We start from the raw sequence: 16,655 nt of genomic DNA on the forward strand, positions 1-16,655 counted from the left end.
CAAGATGGCGCCACTACATGCCAGTCTGGGTGACAGAGCAAGATTCCGTCTCAAAAAAAAAAAGAAAAAAGCCAGTGTTTTCAGGCACAGTGGCTCACACCTGTAATTCCAGCACTTTGGGAGGCCAAGGAGGGTGGATTGCTCAAGCCCAGGAGTTCAAGACCAGCCTGAGCAACATGGCAAAACCCTATCTCTGCTACAAAAAAAAAAAAAAAAAAAAAAATTAGCCAGGTGTGGTGATGCACGCCTGTAGTCCCAGCTGCTCTGGAGGCTGAGGTGGGAGGATCGCTTGAGCCTGGGAGGTGGAGGTTAAAGCAGCTAAGATGGTACCACTACACTCTAGCCTGGGCAACAGAGCCAGATTCTGTCTCAAAAAAAAAAAAAAAAAAGATTAGTTGGGCACGGTAGCTTATGCCTGTAATCCCACCACTATGGGAGGCCAAGGCAGAAGGACCACTTAACCCAGGAGTTCGAGACCAGCCTGGGCAACATAGTGAGACAAAAAAAAAAAAAATGAAAATTAGTCACATGTGGTGGCATGCATCTGTACTCCCAGCTACTTGGGAGGCTGAGGTGGGAGAATTGCCTGAGCCCAGGGAGGTCAAGACTGCAGTGAGCCATAATCACACCACTGCACTTCAGCCTGAGCAACAGAGTCAGATTCTGTCTCCAAAAAAAGAAAAAAATAGGCGGAGGCAGGATGCAGTGGCTTATGCCTGTAATCCCAGCAGTTTGACAGGCCAAGGCAGGAGGATCACTTGAGGCCAGGAGTTTGAGGCTGCAGTGACCTACGAGTGCACCACTGCACTCCAGCCTGAGTGACAGAGCGAGACCCTGTCTCAAAAGAAAAAAAATTCTCAATATTTTCTTGGGCACAAAATGCAGGACAAAAATAATACCATTTTACACAGAGAAAAAAACATTTTAATATATGCACAGAGATAAGTTAATGATGTACCAAAATAATAGGAGATGAAATTTTAGGTAATTTTAATACTTTTTCATGTAGTTTATTTCCATTTTCTAATTTTTCAATACTTACTATGTATTATTAGTATAATTAAAAATAATAACAGAGGCCGGGCGCGGTGGCTCAAGCCTGTAATCCCAGCACTTTGGGAGGCCGAGACGGGCGGATCACGAGGTCAGGAGATCGAGACCATCCTGGCTAACATGGTGAGACCCCGTCTCTACTAAAAAATACAAAAAACTAGCCGGGCGCGGTGGCGGGCGCCTGTAGTCCCAGCTACTCGGAAGGCTGAGGCAGGAGAATGGCGTGAACCCGGGAGGCGGAGCTTGCAGCGAGCAGAGATCCGGCCACTGCACTCCAGCCTGGGCGGCAGAGCGAGACTCCGTCTCAAAAAAAAAAAATAATAATAATAATAATAACAGAGGCCAGGCCCAGTGGCTGATGCCTGTAATCCCAGCACTTTGGGAGCCCGAGGTGGGTGGATCACCTGAGGTCAGGAGTTCAAGACCACCCTGGCCAACATGGTGAAACCTCGTCTCTACTAAAAATACAAAAATTAGCTGGGCGTTGTGGTGGATGCCTGTAATCCCAGCTACTTGGGAGGCTGAGGCTGGAGAATCGCTTGAATCTGAGGGGCGGAGGTTGCAGTGAGTCGAGATTGCGCCATTGCATTCCAGCCTGGGCGACAGAGTGAGACTCCGTCTAAAAAAATAATAATAAGAGAAAAGAAATTAATATATGAAAACTTTTCTCATCAAGAAAGAGAGAAGTGGTCCTGGCGCAGTGGTTCACAGGTGTAATCCTAGCACTCTGGGAGGCAGAGGTGAGAGGATTGCTTGAACCCAAAAGTTCAAGATCAGCCTAGACGACATGGCGATACCTCATCTCTAAAAAAATTTTAAAAATACAAAATACAAAAACTAGCCAAGCATTGTGGTGCTTGCCTGTAGTCCCAGCGACTTGGGAGGCTGAGGGGGGAGGATCACTTGAGCCCAAGAGTTTGGTGCTGCAGCAAACCATAATTATGCCACTGCACTCCAGCCTGGGTGACAGAGCGAGACTCTCTCTCTCTCTCTTTTTTTTTTTTTTAATATTTTCTCTTAAGATTCTGTCTCAAATTGAGAGAGAGAGAGAGAGAGAGAGAGAGAGAGAGAAGTGGGACCAGGAGGAGAATGGGGACAGGTGATCAATCAAGGAATGATTTCTGAGCACCAGTTGTGTATGGCGCCAAGTGATTCAGCAAATCCCAAGGAGTCAACAGTGTGATAGCAGCAAGTCACCAGGAGGGCAGGAGACAGCTACAGGCTACTGCTGAGACTCTGGGGGCACCTGGACCACCAGCAGCCTTTTACTTCCTGCCTAACTGGACCTGTGATCAGAGATAGATTAAGACAACGCAGGCTAGGGCTGTGGACAACAGAAGCTGAAGAAACAGAGATGCAGCCAGAACCAGGGAGAACGAAAAGGCCAGCTATGATGGATGAGAGCCAACTACATCAGTGAGAATTTAATTTAGCAGAAAAAATAAAAATAAAACACTCGACTTCATACTATCCACTGTGATAGGTGCTAAGGATACAGTTAACCAAAACAAGCAAGGTCGGCTGGGTACAATGGCTCATGCCTGTGATCCCAGCATTTTGGGGGATGGTTTGACCTCAGGGATTCAAGATCAGCTTGGGTAACATGGCAAGACCTCATCTCTACTAAAAATTAAAAAAAAAAATTAGCAGCCAGGTGCAGTGGCTCACGCCTGTAATCCCAGCACTCTGGGAGGCCAAGGCAGGTGGATCATGAGGTCAGAAGTTCGAGACCAGCCTGACCAGCATGGTGAAACCCTGTCTCTACTAAAAATACAAAAAAAATAGGAGGGTGTGGTGGTGCGTGCCTGTAATCCCAGCTACTCAGGGGGCTGGGGCAGGAGAATCACTTGAACCTGGGAGGCGGAGGTTGCAGTGAGCCAAGATTGCATCATTGCACTCCAGCTTGGATGATAGAGCAAAACTCTGCCTTTAAAAAATAATAATAATAGGCCAGGCGCGGTGGCTCAAGCCTGTAATCCCAGCACTTTGGGAGGCCGAGACGGGCGGATCACGAGGTCAGGAGATCGAGACCATCCTGGCTGACACGGTGAAACCCCGTCTCTACTAAAAAAATACAAAAAACTAGCCGGGCGAGGTGGCGGGCGCCTGTAGTCCCAGCTACTCGGGAGGCTGAGGCAGGAGAATGGCGGGAACCCGGGAGGCGGAGCTTGCAGTGAGCTGAGATCCGGCCACAGCACTCCAGCCTGGGCGACAGAGCAAGACTCCGTCTCAAAAAATAAATAAATAAAAAAAATAAAAAAAATAAAAAATAATAATAATAATAACCAAGTGTTGTGGCACTTGCCTGTAGTCCCACTGAAGTGCGGTTACTCAAGAGGCTGAGGCAGGAGGATTGAACCCTGGAGGCTGAGGTTGCAGTGAGCTATGATGGCACCACCGCACTTCAGCCTGGGTGACAGAGGAAAAACCTATCTCAAAAAAAACAAACAAAACTAGCAAGGTCCCTGTTTTCAGAGAGTTACAGTCAGATTAGGGGGCAGGCAGAGAAAATGTATCAATCAATAAATAAACATATATAACAAGAAAAACATCAGATAGTGATAAGTGCTATCCATTTTTAAGCTTCATCCAAATATCCTTACTGTCTTACTTCAAAAAGCAAATGTCATCAGGAAGAATAATATCATAAACATCCAGCCAGGCATCGTGGTTCATGTCTGTAATCCTAAGCACTTTGGGAGGCTGAGGCGGGCAGACCACTTGAAGCTAGGAGTTCGAGTCTAGCCTGGGCAACATAGTGAGACGCCCCCTGCCTCCTGCCATCTCTCTAAAAAAAATTGGCCGGGTGCAGTGGCTCACATCTGTAATCCCAGCACTTTGGGAAGCTAAGGCGGGCAGATCACTTGAGGCCAGGAGTTCAAGATCAGCCATGGCCAACATGGCAAAACCCGTCTCTACTAAAAATACAAAAGTTAGCCAGGTGTGGTGGTGCAGGCCTGTAATCCCAGCTATTTGGGAGGCAGAGGCTCAAGAATCACTTGAACCCAGAAGGCAGAGATTGCAGTGAGCTGAGATCACACCACTGTCCTCGAGCTTGGGTGACACTACCTATATACATATGTGATATGTAATATATATACATATTATATATATTTATTATATGGTATATATTACATATACATAACATATATGTAAATATACAATTATATATAATTAACCTTTCATATATTACATATAATTAAACCTTTTATGTTTATATATATAATTATATATATATTTATTTATTTATTTATCAAGACAGGGTCTGGCTCTGTTGCCCAGGCTGAAGTGCAGTGGCACATTCTCAGCTCACTGCAACCTCTGCCTCCCAGGTTCAAGGCATCCTCTCACCTCGGCCTCCCAAGTAGCTGGAACTACAGGTACATGCCACCACACCCATCTAATGTTTGTATTTTTTGTGGAGATAAGGTTTCACTGTGTTGCCCTGATGGTCTCAAATTCCTGAGCTCAAGTGATCTGCCCGCCTCAGCCTCCCAAAGTGGTGGGATAACAGGCGTAAGTCACTGCACCTACCCCCAAAATATTTTTTACTGCTTTTTTTTTCAAACTAGGATCCAATCCTGTATTTGGTTGTTTTTACTTCTAAGTATCTCTTTTATCTATATCTCATCTACATCTATATCTACATGTATATCTATAGATATAACTCCATTGTTCAAATGACTGTTCCTAAATGTCATGTACCCAGAAAAAGGACGCATCCCAGCCAGACGCACCCAGATGAAACCGAGGCTATTTGTGGGTAGCAAATGCTGCAGTCTGGTCCTCCCCTATCCACTGGTAAGAGATGACTGATTACAGATAAAATCCATGACCTTGGAGAAAACCAAAGGAAACCCTATATGCAGATCAGCCTCATAGGAAAAGGACTATAGATATGTAGTTTCTCTCTCCCTCCACCTTTCTTGTATAATTCAAAGAGGCAAATGGGTGTAATGAGAAGAACAGAGGCACATAAGACTTTAACTCTAGCTCCATGACTGTAAAGCTATATGACCTTGGGCAAGTCTTTCACCTCTTTGAGTTTCAGTTTCTTTATCTGTAAAGTGAGGACAATGCCCATTTGAAGTGTTATTGTGAGGGCAAAATGAATTAATTTATACAGAATGCCCATCACAGTCCTTTAATTCTCTGTAAAGCTTAGAGCAGATATTGCTACCTGATTACTACATCCATTTCCTTTTCTTCCTGGGGACCCAGCTAGACTGCATTTCCCAGATGTTGCCTGGTGCTCAAGCTCTAGCGGTGAAATGTGAGCAAAAGTGTGCTTTGCAAGCTATTTCCAGGCTTAGCCCATAAACCCTTTTATGCTTATGGACCCAGGGCAACCCTTCAAATGACCTGGTGAAACTGACAGAATCTCTATGTGTCTGGATCCCTGAATGACAACGTGGAGTACAGCTCTTGTCAATAAGAGACATCTGATTTGGACTCTACATGAGCAAGAAACAAACCTTTATAGCATTAACCAATGAGGTTTTAGCTGTTACAGCAGTTAGAATTGCCTTAACCAACACAAAGCTCAATGTGACAGATGAAGTCATTACTAAAAAGGAAAACCTGCTGGGTGCGGTGGCTTACAGCTGTAATCCCAGCACTTTGGGAGGCCCAGGCAGGCAGATCACTTGAGGTCAGGAGTTTGAAACCAGCCTGGCCAACATGGTAAAACCCCATCTCTACTAAAAATACAAAACTTAGCCAGGCATGGTAGCACACGTCTGTAGTCCCAGCTAATCGGGAGGCTGAGGTAGGAGAATCCTTTGAACCCAGGAGGTGGAGGATGCAGTGAATAGAGATCACGCCAACGCACTCCAGCCTGGATGACAGAGCAAGACTCTGTCTCATAAATAGGTGGCTTTGGGAAAACCATATAGGGAACCATATAACTGTTAGGGGGGATGTTCACATTTTAATATTATATTTCATCAATTTGCAACACTGTTTTTTTTCACATTTTTACACCAATGTGTAAATTGATGTGCAGTCGATGGCATCTCAAATTGCTGATGAATTGCCGACAGCCAGGTCATAGTCATTGCCTACACGTGCATAGGGCTGGTCACAGCTCTTCCTCTTGCCATCCTTTCCCTTAAGCTACGTGCACTGTTAGCACTATAGGTATTGAATTTAATCACTACTTACAATGTCTTCAAAAACATTCCACACTGATTCGACACTGAAATGAAAAATTATTGTATGCTAAAAAGGGTAAGGAAACAAGCAGCTTGATATATGATAAAAATCTATGTCTAAGTAAGACTTAAAAGAGCTCTTTTAATATGCATAAAATGAAAATTTTAAGTGATAGGAAAGCTTTGTGTCATAGTTTTTCTATTTCCTAGAAATGCATCAGTAAGGGTGTGGGTTACAATTGATGGTGACTTAGATTTGGTGAAATTGCCAATAATGTAGACATGTCAGTGATTTTAACCCAGGAAGGAATCCAGTGTAAATAATAATAACAAAAAAAATTCACATATGTTGAGAGCCAAATATACACAAAATTCATGCTTTACTCATATCTTATTATTTATCCATCATAATAATCCCATCAGATGGTTACTCTTATTTTTTTTTTTTTTTTTTTTTTAGAGACGGAGTCTTGCTCTGTCACCCAAACTGAAGGGCAGTGGCATGATCTCCGCTCACTGCAACCTCCGCCTCCCAGGTTCAAGCGATTCTCCTGCCTCAGCCTCCTGAGTAGCTGGAATTACAGGTGTGCGCCACCACACCTGGGTAATTTTTGTATTTTTAGTAGTGATGGGGTTTCACCATATTGGTCAAGCTGGTCTTGAACTCCTGACCTCATGATCCGCCCTCCTCGGCCTCCCAAAGTGCTGGGATTACAGGCATGAGCCATGGTGCCCGGCCCGATGTTTACTCTTATATATAATTGCAAATTGTCCTAAGTGCTATGAGAGTGAATAACAGGGAAGGAAAACGTAATTAAGATTAGGAAGAGAGGCCTCCCTAAGGAAGTGACGAGACTCGAAAGTTAACAGTAGGCAGCATTTATTGAGCACTTACTATGGACCAGATACGATTCTAAGTTTATCATGTTGACTCACTCAGTCCTCCCCAAAACCCTAAGAAGATTATTATCAGCTCCACTTTACATAAAAGAAAGTCAAGACAGGAGTAGAGAAGTTACATAACTTGCTCAAAATAACTCAGGTTACACATTACGGAAGATAAGCCTAGAATTGGAACCATGGCAGTCCAGCTCCAAAATCCGTACATTTTACCACTTCACCATCACCTCTCAGTAGAGGTAGATGAAAAGTATCACATGAGTGAGGCATCCCCTTCTTTATCAATCAGGGTGTCAGTAAATGATCTGGCTACAAGCAAAGACTTCAGAGATCGACTTTCAAAGTCAGGCTCTGCAACTGCTCAGCAAGGTATCTTATCTTTGTATGCCTCGGTTTCCCCATTTGTTGTGATTAAATGAGGATTAATGAGTTGATACACATATAGAACTTAGCTCATAACCAGAAGATAAACGTTAAGTGGTCTTATTATCTTCATACAATGCTCATCACAACCCAAAGGAAATAGAGCCAGAGAGGTTTAGGAATTTGTCTAAAATCACACATTTCAAGAAAGGAATCAGGATTTGAACCTAAGTCTGTTCACCCAGAAGCCCTTTCTTTATACATTACCCATGAAGCTTTCCATTAAAAATGAGTCAATGGAGCTGGGTGCGGTGGCTCCTGCCTGCAATCCCAGCATTTTGGGAGGCCGAGATGAGAGGATCTCTTGAGCCCAGGAGTTCGAGACCAGCCTGGGCAACTTGGTGAGATTGCCACCCTGCACCCCGCCCCCCACCACCCTGCCATCTCTATGGAAAAATAATCAATTAGTTGATTAAAAAATGAGCCAATGGTTTAGGTCTTCATTCCTAAAGATTTCCATTTAGAAAGGAGATGCTAAATCCCAATGTGACACCTCATTTTAACATCCCGAGTCTTAACCAACAGTAAGGCTCTCTCATTGCAAATCTAGTTTTCAGTTGTTTTATTTTTGAGGCCATTTTCTCTTTGAGAAGCCCGAAGGAAGAGAGAAACTCACCAGTTTCTTTCTTTTCTACCCTTCATATAAGGTATTTCACATTTCCCAACCTACGTTGAGAAGGCTGGGACATTTTAGAGTCAAGCACAAAGTAGGTGCTCAAGGCTGGGTGTGGTGGCTCTCATCTGTAATCCCAGCACTTTGGGAGGCCGAGGTGGGCAGATCACCTGACATCAGGAGTTCAAGACCAGCCTGACCAACATGGAGAAACCCCATCTCTATTCAAAATACAAAATTAGCCAGGAGTGGTGGCACATGCCTGTAATCCCAGCTACTCCAGAGGCTGATGCAGGAGAATCGCTTGACCCTAGGAGGCAGAGGTTGCAGTGAACCAAGATTGTGCCACTGCTCTGCAGCCTGGGTAATAAGAGCAAAAGTCCGTCTCAAAAAAAAAGTAGGTGCTCAACAAAAATGTGTTGCATGAAGAAACAAGTGAGAAATCTCTAATGTACTTCACAGATCAGATGAACCCCACACCGCTCCGCCCCTGCCTACTCTGCTTGCTTTTTTGTTGTTGTTGTTGCTGTTGTTGTTGTTGTTGTTGTTGTTGTTTGAGATGGAGTTTCACTCTTTTTGCCCAGGCTGGAGTGCAGTGACCCGATCTCAGCTCACTGCCACCTCTACCTCCCCGGTTCAAGGGCTTCTCCTGCCTCAGCCTCCCGAGTAGCTGGGATTACAGGCACCCGCCACAATGCCCAGATAATTTTGTATTTTGAGTAGAGACAGGGTTTCTCCATGTTGGTCAGGCTGGTCTTGAACTCCTGACCTCAGGTGATCCACCCGCCTCGGCCTCCCAAAGTGCTGGGATTACATGCGTGAGCCACCACGCCCAGTCTTCTTGCTTTTCTTTGACTCCCATGTCTTAACCTCAGTGTTTCTCAAACAAGAGTGTTGCAATGGCATTCTGAGGACATTGTGGAGTTGAAGTGGCCTTGGTATGTGGTGACATCCTAGGTTTCTTCATTCCTCATTCCCTTGAGACACTTTTTGACCAAGAGGATAGAGTAGAGTTATCTTCGGGGGCAGAATTGCTGAGGATGAGAATAGGCAGGGGGTTGGACGCGCACCCGCAGCCCTCACACATTGTAACAGTCGGTCAAAGTCACCAGGTGTCACAGGCAGAGGAAGGCTGGAGCCCTACTAGACATTCACCGTAAAGTCAGGAAACCTAGCCGGGTGCGGTGGCTCACATCTGTAATCCCAACACTTTGGGAGACCGAGGTGGGCAGATCACTTGAGGTAGGAGTTCAAGACCAGCCTGGCCAACATGGTGAAACCCCATCTCTACTAAATATACAAAAATTAGCCAGGCATGGTGGTGCATGTCTGTAATCCCAGCAACTGAGGAGGTTGAGGCAGGAGAATGACTGGAACCCGGGAGGCGGAGGTTGTAGTGAGCCAAGATCATGCCATTGCACTTCATCCTGGGTGACAGCGTGAGACTCCATTTCCAAAAAAAAAAAAAAAAGACAAGAAACCTGAGCCCAGGGAGTATAGGTCAGACTCTTTTGGTTGCAAATAATGGAAATCCATCTCAAATAATCCTGAGGGAAAAAGAAAGGCATTGTATTGCTTACATCACTTGGAATTTCAGGGATGATGCTGGTTTTAGATACGAATGGATCTAGACATTTAAATAGGCCTCAACTTTTCTCCCTCTCTGGCCTGTTGTTTTTCTCTCTGGGTTTGCCCACAGCAGCTCCTCAGCAAGAGGCTTTCAGCAAATGACAGCTGCTGACAGCCCTCAGATCTTACCCTTCCAGTTGCAGGAGTTCTAGCCCTTATGACTATGTTTAAGTTTGGGGCAGAGTGCCATTATTGGCTTAGATATGTAAGAATCTACCACCTGGGGCTGGCCATGTGGTCACCCTCAATGAAACTGAAACTGGTGTTTCTTTTTCTTTTTCTTTTTTTCTTTTTTTTTTTTTTGAGTTGGACTCTTGCTCTGTCACCCAGGCTGGAGTGCAGTGGCACCATCTCGGCTCACTGCAACCTCCACCTCCTGGATTCAAGCAATTCTCCTGCCTCAGCCTCCCAAGTAGCTGGGAGTACAGGGGCATGCCACCATGCCCGGCTACTTTTTTTGTATTTTTATTAGAGACGGGGTTTCACTATATTGGCCAGGCTGGTCTCGAACTTCTGACCTTATTATCTGCCCACCTTGGCCTCCCAAAGTGCTGGGATTACAGGTGTGAGCCACCGTGCCTGGCTAATTTTTTTGTATTTTCATTAGAGACAGGGTTTTACCATGTTGGCCAGGCTGGTCTCGAACTCCTGACCTCAGGTGATCCACCTGCCTTGGCCTCCCAAAGTGCTAGGATTACAGGCGGGAGCCACCGCTCCCGGCCTGTTTGTTGTTCTCAGAGATCGTCTCTCTCTGTCACCCAGGCAGGAGTGCAGTGGTGCAATCAAAGCTCACCGCAGTATCTACCTCTGGGGCTCAAGCCATCCTCCTGCCTTAGCCTCCCAAGTAGCTGGGACTACAGGCACATACCACCATGCCCAGCTGACTCTCAGTTTGAAGTATTAAGCAACTTGGTGCCATGGCACTTGGCATCCCCATCACAGTCCTTACCCATTTCTTCCTTGCTGTATCTGCGGATGTGTCTGGAGTGAGCATCACCAGGCCCAGGGTAATGCAGGTGGCTCCCTTGGCGTTTTGCTCAACTTTGTCGTGGGTGTGCCAAGCACACGGCTGTTTGACCTGAGATGGAAGCCAGAACGTGTCAAGAGGCAGAACCTGTCCATCCAGGACAGCTTGGAGAATGAAGTGCTAGGCTGGACAGAAAGTTCCCTCTTGCTGGCCGAAGGGTCACATTAGAAAATGGAGCCCACCCACAATTTCACAACGAAGCTGTTAGGAGAGTCAGACAGATTCATCCACCAATGGTGTGCGGTTAAGGCCTGGCGCCAGGCATCTCCCCCAAAAAGGCAGGAACCTGCCACTGCAAAGAGATGAGAGGATTGAGCCTCCCTCCTGGGCCCAGGAGCGGTGACTCAGCAGGAAGCCAGCCAAGGCCTGAGTCACTCCCTCCCCTACAACCACACCCAGGGCTTTCCTTAAGGGCTTGGAAAATTCACTGGGAGCTGGAGGTACAAATCTTTGGTACCTGGGGCTACCCAGGCTAATGAAATCATTTATTTAATGATTTAATAGCTTACTATTTAAGAACACAAACTCTGCCTTCCTCAGCAGCTGCCTCTGCCTCTTATGTAACCTGGAGCAAGTTTCTTATCATCTCTGGTCACAATTTGTCCATCTGTAAATGGGAACAATAGCAGTACCTCCCTCCTAGGAGTGAGCAAGCTTCAAATGGTATGCGGCATGTCCATGGGGTTCCTCTAACACGCCTGGTCTCACTTCAAGGCCTTTGTATTTGTTGTTTTCTTTTCCTTCCTCTCTCTCTCTCTCTCTCTTTTTTAAACACAATCTCACTCTGTCACCCAGGCTGGAGTGCAGTGGTGCCATCTTGGCTCACTGCAACCTCTGCCTCCCAGGTTCAAGCAATTCTGCCTCAGCCTCCCAAGTAGCTGGGATTATAGGCACGCACCGCCATGCCCGGCTAACTTTTGTATTTTTGGTAGAGATGGGTTTTTGCCATGTTGGCCAGGCTGGTCTCAAACTCCTGACCTCGGCCGGGCGCGGTGGCTCAAGCCTGTAATCCCAGCACTTTGGGAGGCCGAGACGGGCGGATCACGAGGTCAGGAGATCGAGGCCATCCTGGCTAACACGGTGAAACCCCGTCTCCACTAAAAAATACAAAAAACTAGCCGGGCGAGGTGACAGGCGCCTGTAATCCCAGCTACTCGGGAGGCTGAGGCAGGAGAATGGCGTAAACCCAGGAGGCGGAGCTTGCAGTGAGCTGAGATCCGGCCACTGCACTCCAGCCTGGGCCACAGAGCGAGACTCCGTCTCAAAAACAAAACAAAACAAAACAAAAAAAAACTCCTGACCTCAGGTGATCCACCCACCTTGACCTCCCAAAGTGCTGGGCTGCAGGTGTGAATCACCACGCCTAGCCACCACATTTGTTGTTTTCTGTGCCTAGAACGCTTTTGCCTCAGACAGCCACATGGGCAGCTCTCTCACCTAATTCAGATATTTACTAAATACTAATCTTCCCAGTGAAACCTACAATGGCCAACCCTTCTAACTGCTCCTCCTCCAATATTCCTTACCGCCTTTCCCACTTTTCCTCCTTAGTACTTATCACCATATAGCATGTATCTTCTCTATTGATCTCCCCCCACCCACAGTGGAATTCAAGTTCCACTGTTGTCTGTTTTCTTCCCTGCTGTATTCCCAAGACCTAGAAAAGTGCCGGCACATAGCAGTTCTCAATATACATATGGGGGGCCAGGCCGGGTGGCTCACTGCCTGTTATTCCAGCACTTTGGGGCTGAGGAGGGAAAATCGCTTCAGCCCAGGAGTTGAAGACCCACCTGGGCAATATAGTGAGGCCCTGTCTGTACAAAATAAAAACTACAAAAATTAGTCTGGCGTAGGGGTGCCTGCCTACAGTCCCAGCTACTTGGGAGGCTGAGGCATGAGGATTGCTTGAGCTCAGGAGGTCGAGGCTGCAGTAAGCCTTGATCATAATGACTATACTCCAGCCTAGGCCCCAGAGCAAGAGACCCAGTCTCAAAAAGAAAAAAAAAGACTGGGTTCAGTGGCTTACATCTTCAATCCTACCACTTGACAAGACTAAGGCAGGAGAACCACTTGAACTCAGGAGTTTGAGACCTGCCTGGGCAAGATGGTGAAAACCTGTCTCTACTAAAAAAAAAAAAAGACCAGGAGCAGTGGCTCACGCCTGTAATCCCAACACTTTGGGAGGCCGAGGCGGGCGGATCACCTAAGGTCAGGAGTTTGAGACCAGCCTGGCCAACATGGTGAAACCCCATCTCTACTAAAAAGACAAAAATTAGTCTGGCGTGATGGCACACACCTGTAGTCCCAGCTATTCAGGAGGCTGAGGCAGGAGAATTGCTTGAATTCAGGAGGTGGAGGTTGCAGTGAGCTAAAATTGTGCCACTGCACCCCAGCCTGGGCAGGCGACAAAGCAAGACTCATCTCCAAAAAAAATACCTCAGCCTGGCCAACATGGTGAAACCCTGTCTCTACCAAAAAATCAAAAAATTAGCCGGGCGTGGTGGCATGTGCCTATAGTCCCAGCTACTCGGAAGGTTGAGGCAAGAGAATTGCTTGAACCCAGGAGGCAGAGGTTGCAGTGAGCCGAGATTGCGCCACTGCACTCCAGCCTGGGCAACAGAGTGAGATGCTGTCTCAAAAACTAAATAAATAAATAAATAAATTAGCCAAGTACGGTTGCAAACGCTTGTAGTTCCTGCTATTCAGGAGTCCGAGGTGGGAGAATCACTTGAACCCCAGCAAAACAAAACAACCAACCAACTATGTGTGTGCATGTGTGTGTGTGTGTGTACATCTATGTGGAATGAATGGAAATGAATGTCAACTTATTCACCACTTTTTTTTTTTTTGAGGCAGATGGCCAATAAATACTGTATGTGAATCAACAGATAGTGGTGAGAACCAAGGAAGCTTGCAACCCCCACCTAAAGGCATTTAAATTCAAATTTAAAAGATAATTTAGATTCAGCTGCATTCCCTGGTTCCAGTCTGTAACCGTAAATGTCTCTTATCTCCCACTTGATCTTTCTGATTTTAAAATATCCAAATATTAATATGATTCAGAGCCCTTTATTCTTCTGAAAATGTTTTTCCTCTACGAGGGCACTACGATGACATCAAGACCCCAGGTGGCTTCACAGGTCCAAAGTCAGTTCCAATCCTTACTAGCTGCCCTATGCTGGGCTAATGTGCTGCCCTTTTAATTCCTCCAAGATTCAGCTGGGGGTAACTCACCAGTGCCTTCCCAAAGCCTAGCAGAGCTCCTGACACAAGGGAATGAGTGAGTGAGTGAATGAATGACATGATGGCTCACAGGAGGCAGTCACAAGGGCCCACGGTATCTTCTTGGCCTCCATTATTCAATCTTAGTCTCCATTATTTAATCTCCAGTAACCTCCCAGGGAGGAACCACTGTTCAGTTGGAATCTCCCTCCAGGAATACTATTTCTCCCTGACTCCTCAAGGGTGAAGATCTGCTAAAAAGACACCCAATTTACATCACTAAAAAGAACTCCTAGCGCAGCCTGCTACATCTGCGAGGAGATTGGGGTGACCCCACCCGCGTCCCCAAAGACAATGGGCGGGTATTTGCCTCGTGTTCTCAGAAAGGCCCTCCTGGTGACTTTCCCAAACACAGCAAGGCAGTTCCAAAAATAGGGAGGCTTCAGTCCTAGACACGGAAATCTCCGGGACTCCTCCCACCCTCCCCACCTCCGCCACGTGGCATTTTCTCATTAAAAGAGAAGGAATTAAGTCCCCGTGTCACACCCCACCCCCCAGGACACACACAGATGGAGAAATGGAGCCTACATGGCTTTAAATTAGAATTTTCACCAGCTGTGTGGCCTTGGAGTTCTCTGAGCCTGTGTCTTTTCAGCTGTGAAAAAGCAAGAATAATGGAGTGACCTGATTGATCGGTTGCTGGGAAAACTAAATGCAAACCATGCCGTCTCCCGACTTCGCCCACCCCCAGCCTTAGCCCCTCCCCCTCCCTCTCTCTGTCTTCCCCCACCCCCTCCCACCTATAATAATTGCCATTATTAGCCTGGTGGGTGGCTCACGCCTGTAATCCCAGCACTTTGGGAGGCCGAGGATCACCTGAGGTCGGGAGTTCGAGACCAGCTTGATCAACATGGAGGAACCCTGTCTCTATTAAACATATAAAATTAGCCGGGCATGGTGGTGTATGCTTGTAATCCCAGCTACGCAGGAGGCTGAGGCAGGAGAGTCGCTTGAACCCGGTTGGCGGAGGTTGTGGTGAGCCGAGATTACACCGTTGCACTCCAGCCTGGGCAACAACAGTGAAACTCTGACTCATAAAAAAAAAAAAAAGAAATAATACTAATTGCCATTATTATTATTAGGGTTACTCCAGTGAATGGGAAACCAAGCCAGCCAGCCCCACACCAGCTCTCAGCACCCACCACCACCCTGCCTCTTAAAGCAAAGAACTTGGAAAAGCAAATTCACTGCAACAGATGCGTGTCTGCGCAGCTTAAGTGAGATTTCAGCAGACCCCGTGTGTGCGTGTGTGTGTGTGTGTGTGTGTGTGTGTGTGTTTTAGACAGATCTCGCTGTGCCATCCAGGCTGGAGTGCAGTGACGCGATCTCAGCTCACTAAAACCTCCGCCTCCCAGGTTCAAGTGAGTCTCCTGCCTCAGCCTCCCAGGTAGCTGGGATTACAGGCACCCTCCACCATGACCAGCTGATTTTTGTATTTTTAGTAGAGACGGGGTTGCACCATGTTGGCCCAGGCTGATCTCAAACTCCTGACCTCAAGTGATCGGCTCGTCTCAGCCTCCCAAAATGCTGGGATTACAGGCTTGAGCCACCGCATTCAACCATAATTATCCTTTTTTAAAAAAGTAATTTTTTATTGAGCCTGGATCTTTCTCTGTCACCCAGGCTGGAGTGCAGTGGCATGATCACGACTCACTGCAGCCTCAATCTTCCCAGCTCAAGTGACCTCAGCCTCCCAAGTAGCTGGGACCACAGGTGTGCTCACACCATCACACCCAGCTAATTTTTTTCTTTTTTGTGGAGATGAAGTATCACTATGTTGCCCAGGCTGGTCTCAAACTCCTGGGCTCAAGCAATTTTCCCTCCTCAGCCTCCCAAAGTACTGGGATTACAGACATGACCCACCTTGGCTGGCCATGATCATCATTTTTATAGAAGACTTACATGATCACAGCTCATTGACGAAGGCGTGAATATTTTTAGGCAGTTTCTGCCAGAAACAACGGTGTGAAGACATCACAGGAATCACCTGACAGCCCTGCAACCTTGAACACGTCACTCATTCTTCTGCTGACCCTGATGATAGGTTTCACAATCTGCTCATCTGTGCCTCCCACTAACTAACCTGCCAGCACCAAGGGCTGAGATGAGTTTTGCTCCCGCACGCAATTCCTGATCCTCTGTGTCTGGCACCCAACAGTGTTGAATAAATACCACTTGGCTGTAAATGTGAACAAAGGCCATCTAGAGAGGTTTTTTCTTGCCTCTCTATCCCTCCCCATCTGGGGATGGGGAGGAGTGGGGCAGAGCTTCCCACTTTCTTCTTGTTCCCCACCTGCCCACGGGGTCTTGAGAACTGGGTATCTGGCCCTCTGTAGCCTGACAGTTCTTCCTCTTTCTCTTTGTCATTGACAATACAGCCTTTGACCATTAAATGTGAAGTGGCTCTGAGGGTAGTGAATCTAGGACAGAGGGATCTGGAGGTGCAAAGGCTGCTTTAGAGTATAAGCTTTGCCGCTAACCTGCTGTGCGATCTCGGGCAAGCAACCACATCTCTAATCTGCAAAGACAGAAAGCCAGCATTCATTGTATGCTTATAAGGTGTTTAGGCAGGCAT

The sequence above is a fragment of the Theropithecus gelada genome, chromosome 14 (genome assembly GCF_003255815.1).
Source record: "Theropithecus gelada isolate Dixy chromosome 14, Tgel_1.0, whole genome shotgun sequence".
NCBI lineage: Eukaryota > Metazoa > Chordata > Mammalia > Primates > Cercopithecidae > Theropithecus > Theropithecus gelada.